Below are 17654 nucleotides of genomic sequence, written 5' to 3'. Positions count from 1 at the left end.
TGTGAAATTGGGTGGCATGAATCATCACCTGTCTACACATAACCTGCGTTTTGCAAATCTTGCATCTCTCAAACCATTCTGTATGGCTGGTCATATGATTGGATGCACCTGAATCAACATACCAAACATCATCATGTGTTCCCTTTCCTATAACAACATTCAGCATATGCTGCATAACAAACAGACGTTCATTTTTGTCTTCATTCTGTCGTGAAGACGATGCATAGTTTCCTTGTTGCAACTTACCACTGCAAATATCATCTTTCTTAGCATAACATTGGGCTGCAATATGACATGTTTTGCCACAGTGTTAACACACAATACCAGAGTTGTTAGAACCTCTATTCTGCCATCCACCTCTTCCTCTAAAGCTCCCCCTGCCTCTAAAGTTACTTCGACCTCCTCAAACCTACATATCACCAAATTTCTGACTAAATCTATTTTGCTGGTTGTCACTACCACGTCCTGTACCACGGCCTCTTGAAGGGAACCTGCCACGTCCCCTTCCTGAACTGGAGTAGAAAGCTTGGACCTATTCACCACTTTTTTCAGATATCTCACTCTGCATGTTGATCTCTTCAGTGATGATCATAAGGGAGACCAACTCATCGAAATCTAGAAATAGCTTTCTAACATATACAGAAGTTACAAAAGACTTCCAAGCCTTTTCATTGTTAAGTCCACCCAAGGTAGACGACACCAAATCATCATCATCGGGCATTGCATCAATCGCTGCCAATGCATCTGCAATGCTCCTTACCTTTAGTGCATACTCATTGATAGACATCTTCCCTTTCTTCAATGTATTCAACTCTTGCTTGAGTTGAATCTTTCAAGTATGGTCCAAGCTGCATATGAATTCTCTGCATTTCTAATGTGTCCCAGCATATTATTGTCAATTACTGCAGACAACCAATACATGACCTTCTTGTCTTTTGCATTCCATTCCTTCCGTGCCTTTGTCTCTTCTACAGTTGGACGATCACTCACCTCCGGCTCATTTTCTTCACAGGAAACAAACTCGTAGAGGCCTTTTCCAATAAGGAAGTTCGTGACACGAAACTTTCATGAAGGGTAGTTGTTCTTGTCAAGCTTCTCAATGATTGGGCTTCCACTGTTCTGTGCCATTATCACAAAATTAATACCAACAGCAAGCAAATCTTCTGCAACCCTCAACCTATAGTGCATAGCAATACACCAGACAGCCTTTTTCACTGTCTGCTCAACAATACATGCAATTAACCAATTTGCAGATAAACCTTGTGTTTACTTGCTGGTAAACACCTTTGAACTTACAGATCTGAAATCTGTAACCTGTGCACCCACTTTCGGTCAATACAGTCGAAGTCACAGTGTATCCTGAACCTGCTGTCCGCAACCTTGCGGCTCTAAAACGGGTCCTAAAACGGCCTCAGATGCCCAAAATAACTGCTCATAAAACCCTAAATGGCTTATCTACAGAATACATAGTGCTCTTCACGCACACCAAATCTCACTGCAATCTGAGATTTTTGCTCGACCCTGCTTCCGGTGCCTCCACAGGCACTATCCAACAGAGAGAGTGGAAGAATGGGAGAGCTTCTTACCCGTGGCTTGCTTGCTCGAACCTTGTTTCTTCTCCTTCACTTTAGCCTTCTAAATCAGCCTCTCTCAGTGGCGTGGCTCTGATACCATGTCAAGAATCACGTGGTGGGGGGACTTGCTCAAGATGCTATGCCGAACACACACAGAATGCACAAGGAGAAGCTTACTCAAGAGACAAGAAGAGAGATGGAGGCCAAAACGTTTTCTTGCTGAATTATTATTCTTCTTCCATACACTTTTCAATGTACAAAAAGTATAGATAAGATACAACATAAAGGAAAGTGGCCTACTAAGTCAAACAATGCATAACCGACTATACTAGTCGATTGGCACTATAACTATGCCAGCTGTAAATAGGTGTAACAACCTGAATATAATAAGTAATGAGTCAGTGGCCATGTGAGAGTCATAATGACCACCGACGTGCTAAGTATAGATGTGTGGACCCATCTACCCAAGCGGTCCACCATCAATGTCCGCATGTGTTGAGCTTGTCATCTCAACAAGGGGGTGGTTTTAGGGGATGCTGTGGAGACATGGATGCACTGAGCCTACGGTTGGTTTGGGATATAGGTGCTACTCCTCGCTCTCATGTTGGTTCGAGAGATCGTGGTTTAGGTGGTTGTTGTGGAGGTACCGACGTAGTGTCTCTGTCTCGTCGTTCTGCTGAAGTTGCATCACCTATGGGATTTGTCACACCTGTGGGGTTGTCTACTATAGTCACTCCAACTTTTGCTCAGCCATCCACAGGTGGCACCCCTATGGGTGCTACGTTAAGAGATACTACCCTCGTAGCTATGCCAGATATACAGGGGTCTCCTAGATATTCCCAGGAGCATGGTGGTGGGAGAGGACACATCTTAGGCATACCCTAAAGGGGTATGGATACATTGTAGATGATAGGACAGGAGCCATCATCATGAATGATGAGAGTTGTACCAATAAGTTTTTTGGCACAATGTCTTGGATCATTGGAAGAACATACCGTAGGGGAGCAAGGACTACATAGTAGCATCCTTGCATGAGGAGTTTTCGGTACCTGCCGCAGCACATAGGTTTTCCATAGGCTAGATGATGGAGTGCATGTGTGCGTACATGTTACACAGACAATCGGATGCACGCAAGGCACTTAAGAGTGGGGCCTCAAAGCTCGAGTGGCTAGACGTGGTTGATTGGCGCGGACTCAGGGAGAAAGCTACAGATTCTCCAGGACATTGGAGACAGCAATGCGAGGTGGCGAGGGCACGACTAGAGATAGGAGTGGTCCATCATCTTGGGAGTGGCGGCCACATAATATATATGGAGGACTTTGTAAGTTTTTCTTTTGTTATGCTTGCTTATGTTTTTGCAATATTCCTTGTACTAACAATCGTGTTTCTAACAGTTGTATTTTATTTGCTTTGCAGCACTCCATTACAAACCGCGATCCCATAGGCCTAGAGACTAGATATGCAGAGAGACATGGTTTCATTGCATTGATCGACCTATTATATGGACGCGGCGGCCCTGTAAGTTAGTCATCTTTCTTGTTCGTAGTTATTAAATTTAAGTAAAATGTATTATTGTATGGTGGACTGATGTGTAGTTGTTTCTTTTTTTGTAGATTCTGTTCGATGATCCTATGCGGCGGGACGAGGTTTCGAATGGCAAGGATCTATAGCTCACCCTTGGATCCGTGGATCCTACATACTCTTCTTTTTTGGTCACGTGATTTGTGTAGGCATTTTCTATGTTGTGGTACTATCTTGCATGATTGTACCGTCACTTTCATTACGCGATCATGTATTTATTTCATGTATCAATGTTATGATTCAAGTACACTTTGCCTTCATTTACACAAGCATTGTCCCCCATTACCATCACTATTAGCATTGCAAATTTATTGCACATTGTCGTACCGCTGTGCATCCGAGGTGTGAAATAAAAAGTTGTGTGTGTGACATTTGTTACTTTGTACATACTTCGTCATTGTATTTGCATTTTTGTTCTGCATGGGCAGTATAGTGGAGAGGGGTTTGGAGCAAGAGGAACTTATCTGTAATGCTCTAGTTGGCATGTATGCCAAGTATGCAAATCTTCCAGATGCTGATGCACAAAAGTGCAGTTTTCTTTCAAATATGTTTCTTTGTACATGAAGATTTTTATTAGATGAGTACGATTCTGAATGAGTTGAGACTACCTAACATTATTCTAGTTCATGGAGAGGAGACATTGAGAAGGCTATGGTTCTTATAGAGATAAATTATGAGGCCTTGATGGCCCAATTAGAGCAAGGTTCAAAAGGGTTGGAATAGGCTGCAATGCTTGATGTTTTGATTCAATTATCTATTGGTTTACAAGATTCAAAAGCTATCCAACAAATGCTTGACTAGATGGGGGATGTACTATTGGAATTTGGACTGCTTCAGCCAATGGCTGATATGTTTTGGGAGTATTTGGGTAGTGCTTATCTTGCCCTTGGCCAGAATGAAAATTCCTTGATTTGCTACCAGAGAAGCATTGAGATACAAGAGAGTGTGTTAGCGTATTGCCGCTCTTACATTGCACTTAGTATTTGAGACCTTATATGGATGAGCTGAAAGCCCTCTAGAAAATGGTGGAGGATAAAATTAAGGAAGAAGGCTTTCAAGCAGGGCATTGTCAGCAGGAATGAAGTGGTTGTCTACTCAAAGGCAGGGTTTCTTGCATTTGATTACAGGGAATCTATCGATCCTTACACATACATAGATGAGACATACATCAAGACCAAGCTTTTTGAACGTGATGAGTTTGTTGCTGGATGCCACTACCACACACCTGCATATCTGAAGAATCAGCTAGAAATGAGTAGGAGGAACATGGGACTCTTTGTTGAGAAATTATGAATCCCAAAACTTAGAATGTGTCTGGGGACTCGGAAGGGAAGTGTCAATAGAGCAATGATAGTGGAAAGACCATATCCAGAAGTCAGTCGAAAGAGAACAATGAAATTATTTCAGCTCCTAGAGAAAAGGGACTAGTAACCGGTGAATAGTGCATACTTGAAGAAGAGTCGGAGGAGGAGCTTTTCAATTTCAAAAGGATGGTTATGTCCTGAAATGCCTCAGCCTTGGTGACGTGAGGCATGAAACCAGAGCCAAGACAACATGGGACTCGATTAACCATGGGGATAAACTTTCTTGATTGTGCATCAAACTTTCGCATTATGCGCAACGAGCTTCTTATTTGGCCAGTGTTTGGAGAAGGTCACTTTTCTAGGAGGCGTGTTGTCCGGCTGGGGGGAGAAAAAGCAAAGGGCAGAGGAACGCCAGGTATGAGGAGAGGGGAAGAAAAAAAAGCAAGGAGCAGGAAAACGTGACTAGGGAAAAATCGGCACTCTTAGCAGCATTCTGTACGTGGAACAAGACTGTATACCCGTGAAGCTGTTGCAGGAAGCCGAAGACCATATCATCTCCATCGAGCTCAAGAGCGGAAAGCTCTATCAGGGATCCCTGATCAAATCTGAGGATAACTGGAAGTCTGGAATTGCCAGCTCGAGAACATCACTTACACCGCAAAGGATGGCAGAGTCTCGCAATTGGAGCTCTATCGGGGGAGCAAAGTGAAGTATGAGGAAAACGGTGATGTGGTTGCTGTAATTGATGCCAATGGGGTTTCTAAGTCTATTGTACCTGAGAAGAGGAATTCACATGTTTCCCATCCTCCTTTGGATGAACGCATCCTTTCCTCTCTAACAAGACGCTCCTTTGGCAGCACACCCTTGGCATGATTTAGAGATTGGACCTGGAGCTCCATCCGTCTTCAATTGTGTTGTTGAGATCAGTAAGTGACAGATTGCTCTTCAGAAGATGAGGACGATGCTGATTCTGCAGCAGCTACATCAGTGAGTTCATCTTGGAAGGAACTGTTGAGCAGCTTTTCGGATGTTCACAAGTGAACGAGTTCAATTCCGCTTCACAAGCTGATGATGAGTTCAGATCAGCTTTGCAAAATCAAGGCTAGGAATCAAGCTATGGCAAAGAGGAGCTACTTCATTTTATTTGGACTCCGTAGATGAGGTGAGCTCTAGCAAAAGTGCTAATAAATAGAGACATTGCAGAAAGCCAGTCAAGAGATCCAAGAAACAGAAAATTAAAAGTACTTTCCAACTATTGCGAGGTATCAAACTAGGAGTAGAAGGGTTTGCAGGCCTAGCTTTAGGAGCTCTCGGCGTCCTAGCGAGCTCCGGACTCCATCTGCTTCGCCTCTGCGACAACTTGATGCCATCTGAATAGGTCCACCCTAACAGTCAACAAAGGGACAATACTGATAGGTCATAAGGTGCTCTGAAAATTTCAAAGCCTTCTTTTAATCTACCAAAGTTAGCACCGGAGTTTGATGGCATTGACTGCATTAGTACTCTGATTGGATGGTGAAGAGATTTATCCACATCAAATTTTGTTTCCTCTTTTACTACTTGGTCCAGGCTAGAGCTTTACTGGGCGGCCAAAGAGGCCATGAACAACTACTCTGAAATATCTATTTGATACAATTACTACTTTCTTAAGGGCTTTGGTGACTATAGCCAAATGTCTTTGCAGAGATTTTTGAGTTCAGTAGCCACAATGCAGTTTGAACTTGCTTGATTCTCTTTGAGACCATGATTTCACTTTGTCAATGAGTATGAAGCTAAAGCTGGTGATGCCATTATCTGAAATTGAGGTGACCTTCTTTCAAATTGAATCGTGATCTCACTTGATTGATCTTCTATCCTGAAATTAGTCAAGGTCCTCTGTGATCGCGACTTTGTTTTCGAAACCCTTCGACATCTTTGGTGAACCCGACGTGAAAGCATCACATTTAAATTTCAGGATGGAAGATACTTCAACATTAGTTTGAGCCTCTTCTACGATTCCTACCTTGTCTTCTACTTCAACTTCATCATCGACTTCTGCTTCAAGTACTTCTACAGATGATTTAAAGAAGATTTTGCAGAATATGTCTATGTATATGCAACTTCAAAATCAATAGACACAATTGTATATGCAGTAGCCAGTTGCTGCTACATCAACAACAGTTGTCTCAGCAAAGGCAACTATATTCGGAGCAAGAGAATGCAAACAGCACGACTAAGGCGATTGAAGCAATTGAGAATGAAAAGAAGCTATTTGATGGTTGTAATGTATCAGCTTATTTGAAGATGTATGAGATCAAGATGGGATTTTTTGGAGTACCAACAGGACCTATGAGTAAATATTTCCTTCGCCTTATCACACTTGTCTTGAGGGTAAAAGTGACTGATCTTTTTCTTCAAAATTTGCATTGGCAAGATTTTAAGAAGGCCTTGAAAGAAGAGTATTTCCTTGAGGACTTTGGGATGGCTACACGGTAATCATTTCGAGAGTGGGTCTACATGCCAAACAAAGGTCTAGCTGCTTCAGAATTGATATGAGAATTTGAAGAGAGGTATAGTCAGCTTAATTCTATTGAACAAAGAGCATTGGATGTTGAGAAAGTTGAGCTTTTCTTGCAAGCTGCAGATCTTGCTCTTCGAGAAGAATTAGGAGAGCTTCTTGAGGATCGCACGAAGCCTATGGGTCTTAAAACAGATTGGCAAGATGCCCAGGATGCGGTCTTGTCTTTAACCAAGAGGCGGATATGGAAGACCCGTCTACAGAATGGATCCATGACACTAACGCCGTCTTCTGCTCCTATGTTTGCTTCTATCCCTGTCATTTCCTCTCTTCCTCAGCCAGTTTCTTGGCCTATGCCAGTGCCTACTGTTTCTAATCCTCCTGTTTCTCCTATTCCAAGACCGATGCCGGCTCCTTCTGCTCCAAAACCATTCACTCCATCGGGTCCTTCCTCTCTTGATGACATAATCAAAGGCATAACGCATTTGACACTGGATTTAGTTAAAGCAGAATTGGTGGGAAAATTGAAAGAGCAGTTTGCTTCGACCGTGCCTACTATTTCTTCTAGTGCTCCTAGTGCACCTAGAAGTGCTCCTAGTGCACCTAGGAGAGATCGAAGATGTATTTGGTGTGATAGTATAGACCATCAGCATTGCAGGGATTGCGAATATTTTCAAGATTCAAGGAGGAAGAATTCGGTATTTTGGGGACAAGATGGTAAGATTTGGTTGACTGAAACATGAGCTCTGCTTGCTACCAATTTTGGGAAAGGCGGAATGAAGAAATTAGTAGATGATATGGCTGCGCGTACTTCTTATGTGACAGCTAGAGGAGATGCTTCTGCATATGGAGTCCAGATTGAGAAAGGATCAGAGAATCAGTCAGCATTATGGACCTATGCTATGGAGATAGCCAACAAGGGGAAAATTCAGCAGACTATTTTGACTAGTGCAGGTTCTAGCATCCAATCTAAGACAGGTTGGGATTCGCCTGTTGACAGGTACACTATTTATGCCTACTTGTTTAAGTCTCAGGGAGCATATGCACTTGTTGAGAAGAAGCGTAAGAGGGATGAACAGAATCCAAATGCACCTAAAAAGACTAGAGGGGGTGAGTTTGTTACTCCACCTACTGCAGGGCCGTCTTTGAGACCAGGACCAGAACGATAGATGGAAGATGCTCAAAAGAAAGAAAAGAGGCAAGAGCCTAGAGAGAGAAAGCAGCCACGATTTAGATTGATGTCCGATATTGAGACATCTACGGATATGAAGAAAATCTTGAATGATAAGATACTTGGCAATGAGGTGACTTTTACTATTTCTGAGGTTTTGGGCATCTCGAAAAGAGAGTTTCAAGATCAGTTCCAAGAAGTCCTGAAGAGGAAAAGACATGCATTGCCTACTACTAATACACAGGGAGTTTTGATTGGGGAGTTGGATGAGGATGAGGATGAGGTTATGGCAGAGAATGCTTCTGTTTTTCCGCAGACAAAGAAGAGGGTTCATCCTATGCATTATGCTCAAACTGATGAGCCTATCTTGATACCACGTAGCCATTTTTCGCGGAGTCATTGGGCTAGGGCAACTACAAAAACAATGGTAGAAATTGGAGAGAAACATGTGCCTTATGTTGCTTGGGTGTATCATAGTTCAGAGATTAATCTCATAGTTCGTGGAGTTTATGAAAGTAATAGATGGCCTATGGATGCAGAGCATGGGTGGCGTATGAGAGCCGCCAACAATACTGCAGGTGATTTGTATGCTAGTTGTCCCAGTGTCAGGATTTCTACTGGAGATGTAGAGGAGGATTTCCATTTCTTTGTGCAGGATTCATGCTCTTACCCCATAATTCTTGGACAGCCATTCATCACAGAGATGCGCATGGAAACGAAAGTAATGGATGATGGATCTGCTTATGCACGAATTCACAGTAAAGATGGTATGAGAGCAGTCCAGTATATGACTGTGTGTGTGAACCATGCTAGAAACAGGGATACTCTTCGAGATGCACCTTTGCCCGCTGTGAGGGATTCGGGTTTTCATTAGGTACCGCTGTTCCGTGAGACGATGGTGGTACAGAGCAGAGGAGATTGGAGTTCTCGCCTCTTAGCAGTAGTATTTTCTCCTCCAATTTTGTTGGAATTTCAGCAAATAGTTCGATGAGTTATCAGAAGATTTCTAAGTTTCCTAGAGCTGCCAAGCAGTACATATGCAGGAAGGAGAAAAATTTGAAAAATGCAGGTATTTTAGAGGATGATGAGCATATAGATGGGATGTATGATAGTATGGTTTGTGCAGATATGATGATAGAGATGGAAAATATGCTGAAAACTGATATGCAGAGTTGTCACAGTAATGTATCAGTGCTGTCCCTGGACATGTTTCATGAAATTTCAGATTTTGTGTCACAGATAGAGTCAGAGGCTGAGGTGACTCAACAAAAAGTGTTGAGTGCTGAAGAAATTTAGCAAACAGAGTTTCCGACTAATTATGATCAGCCTACAGAGACACAGAGGGCTGAAAACTTTCAACCAATAGAGTTTATTACTGAAATATTTTAGCATCCAGAGTTTAGGCATGTTTCTATGCAGTCCATAGAGCAGAGGGCTAAGGATATTCAGCCCCACCAGAGTGCAAAATTGCTGATTTATAGCAAGATTTGAGTAATGCAAAGGATCATAATGAAGCCAGGGTTGACACGAAATACAAGACTGTGGATAAGAAGGTGAAGCCGGTAGCTGGACCGCTTCCACCTGACAGTGATCAACAAATAGAGAGGGCTGCCAAGCAGTCAATTTTGAGGAATCCAGAGCATATAGGCCATAAATTTTCAGCAAAGATTCTTGCTGAAGTAAAAATTGGAAATGGTGATTTCTTGCTACCTTTAGAGAAGAAATGCTTTTAGGATATGCTTGAGCGATATGGAAGGGGGTTTGCTTTTTTCTCGCATGAGATTGGATGTGTGAATCCAGATATTATTGCTCCTATGGTGATCTTTACTATTCCTCATATTCCATGGAACCTCCGACCTATTCCAGTGCCTAAGGCACACCTGCCAAAGTTAATTGACTTGTTGAATGAGAAAATCAAGATGGGAATCCTAGAGCCTTCATCTGCACCATACTCAAATAGGTGGTTTACGGTTCCAAAAAAGAATGGTACTCTCCGATTTATACAGGACATGCAGCCAGTAAACAGAGTTACTATCAGGAATGTTGATATAGGTCCAATTGTGGATGAGTTTGCAAAAGCATTTGTTGGACGTACCATCTATTCTTTAGGTGATTTGTATTCGAGATATGATCAGTTTCAGCTAGCTTTGGAAAGCAGGGACATAACCACTATGAGAACTCCTATTGGGCTTGTTAGGATGTGTACCTTGCCTCAAGGTGCCACTAATTCTGTTGCGCATATGATGAATGCCATGCATAAGGTCCTTCGTGAGTACATACCTCAGCTTACTATGCCTTTCTTGGATGATGTGCCCATTAAGGGGTGTGCAGAAGAAGAGAAGAATGAGAGTCTAGATGAGCAAGGATGCAGATACTTTGTGGTTGATCATATTTCAGCTTGTGAAAAGATTTTGACCAGGTTAGAAGAAGTGAACTTGACACTATTAGGGCAAAAATCTGTTTTTGGAGTAAATGAGGTTGTCATTGTTGGACATATGTGTGGGTACTATGGAAGGAAACCTTCACCTGAGAAGGTGGATGCTATAGGCAAGATTACAGAGTATTCTTCTACCACTTCAGAGGTACGGAGATTCATTGGAGCTGCTTCGAAAGGGGCAGAAATTTTATTGGGATGAGAGCCACACTAGAGCCATGAGAAAATTGAAGAAGTTATTGCAGATTGCTCCTACTCTCAGGAAAGCGGATTATAATTGTGGAAGGCCTATTGTATTGACAGTTGACACTAGCCCAATTGGCATAGGTTGGGATGTGGGTCAAGATGATGCAGATGGAAACATGTATGCTATTCAGTTTGGGGCAAAAGTCCTAAATGAGAGATAGAGGAGGTATCTGCAAATCAAGAGGGAATTACTGGGAATTGTTACGGCTCTCAAATGTGACAAGGAGTACTTTATTGGAGCCTCAATTGTGGTAGAGACAGATTGCTTGCCATTGATAGGTATGATTACGAGTTGCTCTACTCCAGATATAGCTATGTTGAGATGGATTGCATACATCAAGTCATTAAATCCAGAATTTAAACACATAGCAGGGAAGGATAATCCAGTGGCGGATATGCTGTCTAGAGCGAGATATGATGATGAAGAGACACTGCTTGCAGAAGAGGATGATGCAAAAATTTCAGCCGCTATGGTTGACCATGTTTGCCATGTCTATGATATTGTGGCTTTCATAGAAGAACTCTATGTTGGAGATTGGTTTGCAAATTGGCAAGTACCTTAGTACACTAAGCAAAAGAGATGAATGGATAGATGAAGAGTTCAAGAAGATCAGAAGGAAAGCTATGGTTATTTCCTCAAGGACGGATTTCTTTGGAAACACACGAAGAAAAGAGGTGGATTTACCTTGCAGGTTGTCTGCGATAAAGAGACCCAGTTACAGGTGATGAGGGAGTTTCATGAGAGTCCTTGGGCTGGTCATAGAGGATTGTGGGCTACTTATGAAAAAATCAAGGAGAAATATTGGTGGAAAGGCATGTACAGAGATGTTTCTCACTTTGTAGAGACTTGTAGAGACTGTCAGATGTATTCCGTAGTGCGTCATTGAGATGAGCTTCATCCGACCTATCCGCTATGCATTCATTACAAGTGGGTAGTTGACTTGGTTACTATGCCTATGGGTCTATGGCACATGAGGTATATTGTTTTGGCTAGAGAGGATCTTACCAATCATGTTGAGGTGCAGAACTTTGAGAACGAAGACCACTAGTGTAGTGTGTAAGTTCTTATTGGAAGAAATTTTCTGCAGGTATGGTTGTGTAGGCAAGATCACTACAGATCGCGGTGAATTGGATGCAGATGAAGCTAGGGAGTTTTTCTCTCAACTAGGAATCAAGTTGGCTCTAACCACAGCATACAATCCAGAGGGAAATGGAAAGAGTGAAAGAGGGCATCCATTGATAGTGAAAGCATTAGCCAAAGCATGCAGAGGACGGATTGGAGAATGGCCAAGACTTCTACCATTTGCTTTGTGGGCTGATCGCACGGCTCACAGTGTTAGCACAAGATATATGCCCGCAGAGTTGATGTATGGTCAAAAACCGGTTATGCCGACTGAGACTTGTGCTTTGACTTGGTCAGTTTTACCTTGGCAGGAGGATTTGATGAGAGAGGAGCTCTTAGCTCTTCGGATCCACCGACAGTTGGAGAGAAGACCAGAGGATATTCAGTTAGCTATTGACATGTTGAAGGTTGCTGGACTTAGAAATAAGGATAGGTTTGACAGTAGGCATCGCTTGCGGCCTCGAGAAATAGAAGAGGGAGACTGGGTATTAGTCTTTGATAGCATCCTTGAAAATCAGAATACTACACTTCGGAAGATGGTGAAAAGATGGTTTGGGCCATACATAGTTAGACATGTCTTTGACAATGCAACAAATGAGCTGATAGAATTGGATGGGACAGTGCTTAGAGTGCCTATTGCAGGAAAAAGAATCAAGATTTTCAAGAAAAGAGATGATGAGGATTATGCATTGGAAGAATTTGCAAGAGAAGAGCAATGAGAAGACACTCTAGTAGAAGACACAAATGATATGACAGATAATCTTGTTGATATACCGGAAATACACAATGAAGAGATTGATATGTTCATGGATCTTGACGATAATGATCATGGGTAGTTGGCCCATTCGGAGGATGCGCAGGATCAGAGGGGGTGGATGTCGTACTGCTGCGCATCCGAGGTGTGGAATCCACCAAAAAGTTGTGTGTGTGACATTTGTTACTTTGTACATACTTAGTCATTGTGTTTGCATTTTTGTTCTGCGTGGGTAGTATAGTGGAGAGGGGTTTGGAGCAAGAGGAACTTATCTGTAATGCTCTAGTTGGCATGTATGCCAAATATGGAAACCTACCAGATGCTGATGCACAAAAGTGCAGTTTTCTTTCAGATATGTTTCTCTGTACATGCAGATTTTAATTAGACGAGTATGATTCTGAATGAGTTAAGACTACTTAACATTGTTCTAGTTCATGGACAGGAGACATTGAGAAGGCTATGGTTCTTGTAGAGACAAATTATGAGGCCTTGATGGCCCAATTAGAGCAAGGTTCAAAAGGGTTGGAATAGGCTGCAATGCTTGATGTTTTGATTCAATTATCTATTGGTTTACGAGATCCTGAAGCTATCCAACAAATGCTTGATGAGATGAAGGATGTACCATTGGAATTTGGACTGCTTCAACCAATGGCTGATATGTTTTGAGAGCATTTGGGTAGTGCTTATCTCGCCCTTGGCCAGGATGAAAATTCCTTGATTTGCTACCAGAGAAGCATTGAGATACAAGAGACTGTGTTAGCGTATTGCCACTCTTGGATTGCACTGAGGATTTGAGACTTTAAATGGATGAATTGAAAGCCTTCTAGAAAATGGTGGAGGATAAAACTAGGGGAGAAGGCTTTCAAGCAGGGCATTGTCAGCAGGAATGAAGTGGTTGTCTACTCAAAGGCAGGGTTTCTTGCATTTGATTACAGGGAATCTATCGATCCTTACACATACATAGATGAGACATACATCAAGACCAAGCTTTTTGAACGTGATGAGTTTGTTGGTGGATGCCACTACCTCACACCTGCATATATGAAGAATCAGCTAGAATTGAGTAGGAGGAACATGGGACTCTTTGTTGAGAAATTATGAATCCCGAAACTTAGAATGTGTCTAGGGACTCGGAAGGGAAGTGTCAACAGAGCAATGATAGTGAAAAGACCATATCCAGAAGTCAGTCCAAAGAGAACAACATAATTATTTCAGCTCCTGGAGAAAAGGGACTAGTAAAACCAGTGAATAGCGCATACTTGAAGAAGAGTCGGAGGAGGAGCTTTTTAATTTCAAAAGGATGGTTATATGCTGAAATGCCTCAGCCTTGGTGACATGAGGCATGAAACCAGAGCCAAGACAACATGGGACTGGATTGACCATGGGGATAAACTTCATTGACTGTGCATCAAACTTCCGCATTATGTGCAGCGAGCTTCTTATTTGGCCAGTGTTTGGAGGCGGCCGATTTTCTTGGAGGCGTGTTGTCCGGATGGGAGGGAGAAAAAGCAAAGGGCGGAGGAACGTAGAGTATGAGGAGAGGGGAAGAAAAAAAAGCAAGGAGCAGGAAAATGTGACTAGGGAAAAATCGGCACTCTTAGCAGTATTTTGTACCTGGAACAAGACTCTATACCTGTGAAGCTGCTGCACGAAGCCGAAGGCCATATCGTCTCCATCGAGCTCAAGAGCGGGAAGCTCTATCAGGGATCCCTTATTGAATCCGAGGATAACTGGAAGTCTGGAATTGCCAGGTCAAGAACATCACTTACACCGCAAAGGATGGCAGAGTCTCGCAATTAGAGCTCTATCGAGGGAGCAAAGTGAAGTATGAGGAAAATGGTGATGTGGTTGCTGTAATTGATGCCAATGGGGTTTCTAAGTCTATTGTACCTGAGAAGAGGAATTCACGGGTTTCCCATCCTCCTTTGGATGAATGCATCCTTTCCTCTCTAACAAGACGCTCCTTTGGCAGCACACCCCTGGCATGATTTAGAGATTAGACCTGGAGCTCCATTCATCTTCAATTGTGTTGTTGAGATCAGTGAGTGACAGATTGCTCTTCAAAAGATGAGGACGATGCTGATTCTGCAGCAGCTACATTAGCGAGTTCATCTTTGAAGGAACTGTTGGGCAGCTTTTCGCATGTTTCACAAGTAAACGAGTTTAATTCCACTTCGCAAGCTGATGATGAGTTCAGATCAGCTTTGCAAAATCAAGGCTGGGAATCAAGCTATGGCAAAGAGGAGCTACTTCCATTTTATTTGGACTCCGTAGATGAGGTGAGCTCTAGCAACAGTGCTAATAAATAGAGACATTGCAGAAAGCCAGTCAAGAGATCCAGGAAACAGAAAATTAAAAGTACTTTCCAACTATTGTGAGGTATCAAACCAAGAGTAGAAGGGTTTGCAGGCCTAGCTTTAGGAGCTCTCGGCGTCCTCTCGAGCTCCGGGCTCCATCTGCTCCGCCTCTGCGACAACTTGATGCCATCTGAACAGGTCCACCCTAACAGTCAACAAAGGGACAGTACTGACAGGTCATAAGGTGCTCTGAAAATTTCAAAGCCTTCTTTTAATCTACCAAAGTTAGCACCGGAGTTTGATGGCATTGACTGCATTAGTACTCTGATTGGATGGTGAAGAGATTTATCCACATCAAATTTTGTTTCCTCTTTTACTACTTGGTCCAGGCTAGAGCTTTACTGGGCTGCCAAAGAGGCCATGAACAACTACTCTGAAATATCTATGTGATATAATTACTACTTTCTTAAGGGCTCTGGTGACTATAGCCAGATGTCTTTGCAGAGATTTTTGAGTTCAGTAGCCACAATGCAGTTTGAACTTGCTTGATTCTCTTTGAGACCATGGTTTCACTTTGTCAATGAGTATGAAGCTGAAGCTATTGATGCCATTATCCGAAATTGAGGTGACCTTCTTTCAAATTGAATCGTGATCTCGCTTGTTTGATCTTCTATCCTGAAATTAGTCAAGGTCCTCTGTGGTCGCGACTTTGTTTTCGAAACCCTTCGACAACGCGATACTATTAGTGTCACAATATGGATCGCAAAGTGTTGTTGTCATCGTCGCTATCTGTGTCGGTATCAGTGTCGCAAAATGTGACGTTGATACTGATGCAAATAGCGATGCTGATACTGACTGTTCTATGGCGTCGCTAATACTGAATTTTTTGTGACGACAAGGAAAATTTTCTTTATGAACATTTTCGTCACTTTGAACGTCTGTATAAGGCCTGTATCTTGTAGTAAGAGAGGCCTTTAATTCTAGAGGTGTCAACTACAACACTAGTAGTGCAAACATTCATTGTGTCTTTTTAGAGGTTTGCTTACATGTTCTATGGAAGGAGTTCAAGTGAACATGTGAGATTGGAAGCTTGCCATTTGGTTGCATGTGATACCCATTGTAATTTTGGAGCCTTGACTAGTTATTATGGAATATTGACTATTGACTTTTGTACTAGCCAATGTCATAATAAGGAGGTGTTTATGATTGAAAAGAGTTCAGGGTAAAAATAAGGGATTAATCTTAGCCCAAACGATATATTTTAGAGATTTTCTTGGTCATTGGACTAAATTTTTGGACTTGAAATCTCAAAAACTATGGATACACCCAAAAACGTACATAATTTGGCTTAAAATTGCCCCAAAATCATGCTTTCTCACAACATTCACCTAATTTTCCAAACTCTTCGCCTTTGTTCAACTAAATATTTTTCTATCTATCTTTAAACTAAAAATCATAGGGGTCTCTTAGTTTTTACCATGGAAGTGTTGTTTCTTGCCTTGGTGATGGCAACATGTTTGTTGGCTATAGAATCAATGTGAATTGGGTACTTTCAATGATAGCTTTGGGAAAGTAGGGGGCATGTATTGAGAGGGAAAAAGGAAAGTGGACAATTGTATTTATGAATGTAGCAATAGCTTGCAACATCCTCTATTGTTGCTGCTTTATTATGAAGGTGCTGGCTTTATTAGGTTTCAATGTAACCATTCCATTTGCATAATTCAAAGGAATATATAGGATAGGAAATATGTATATTTTAAAACTGTGATATCTTGTGGACTATGATAATGAAAAGTAACCACTTGAAGAAGTTTTCTGAGTTGTGTAAGGAGATGTTCCCATTTCCCTTGATAAAGAAAAATCTATCATGTAAACAAGGAAAAGAAAAGACTACATGTATTCCTCTCACACATAGTGTGCAAGTTTGAAATGCAATTAATATCTTACATCAAGATCTTTGAGGCACATCTATATGATGATTGCTTGGAGTAGACATGTTTCAATGAACAATTCATGATGTAATTGAAACCTTTTAATTTTGTATTGCTACTTGTACCTGAGATAAACAACAATACCTTGAGATTTGTATTGATGTTACAGGAGTAATGATGAAGAGAAACACTTCTGGTTTGTGAGAATGATTAGGGTAGAGAGAAGAAATTTCATAAAAGCAAAAGGTATGAAAGGATAGAATTCCAATAATGGTAGATTACAATATAGAACTAGTTTCTCGCATATGCAAGCACCTTTGGGCAATTGATTCCATCCAAAACTAGAGTTGGGGAACCAACAATGTTGGCACAAATGCTCAAAAATGGCACACAAAATGGACTCTTACTTTTTGAAGAGGTTAAGCACTCATTGAAATGATCATCTCTTATATACTTAGTTGACATTCCACTCTCTAACACATTTTCTCTCTCCTTATGATTCCAATGCAAGCAAGGAAACAAAAATTCTAAAGAGGTCGCAATCAAGTCACCTCTGCACATTGTAATCATTCAAATCCATTCAAATTCTTATCAATGGCCTCATGATTCAAGGCTCAACCTTCAACATTCTCCCACTACTTCATCACATTTGATTCAATCCATGAGTACTCCATCAGAAAGAGGAAATCTAGGGAAATCTAAGCTACACACTCTAGCTCTCACTCTCCAAGCTATGGAAAGA

The sequence above is a fragment of the Lygodium microphyllum genome, chromosome 26, assembly GCF_053477565.2.
Source record: "Lygodium microphyllum isolate KBCC chromosome 26, Lygodium_microphyllum_v1.1.10, whole genome shotgun sequence".
NCBI classification, from domain to species: Eukaryota; Viridiplantae; Streptophyta; class Polypodiopsida; order Schizaeales; family Lygodiaceae; genus Lygodium; species Lygodium microphyllum.
The sequence above is the reverse complement of the archived record's forward strand: the minus strand, read 5'-3'. Positions refer to the sequence as shown.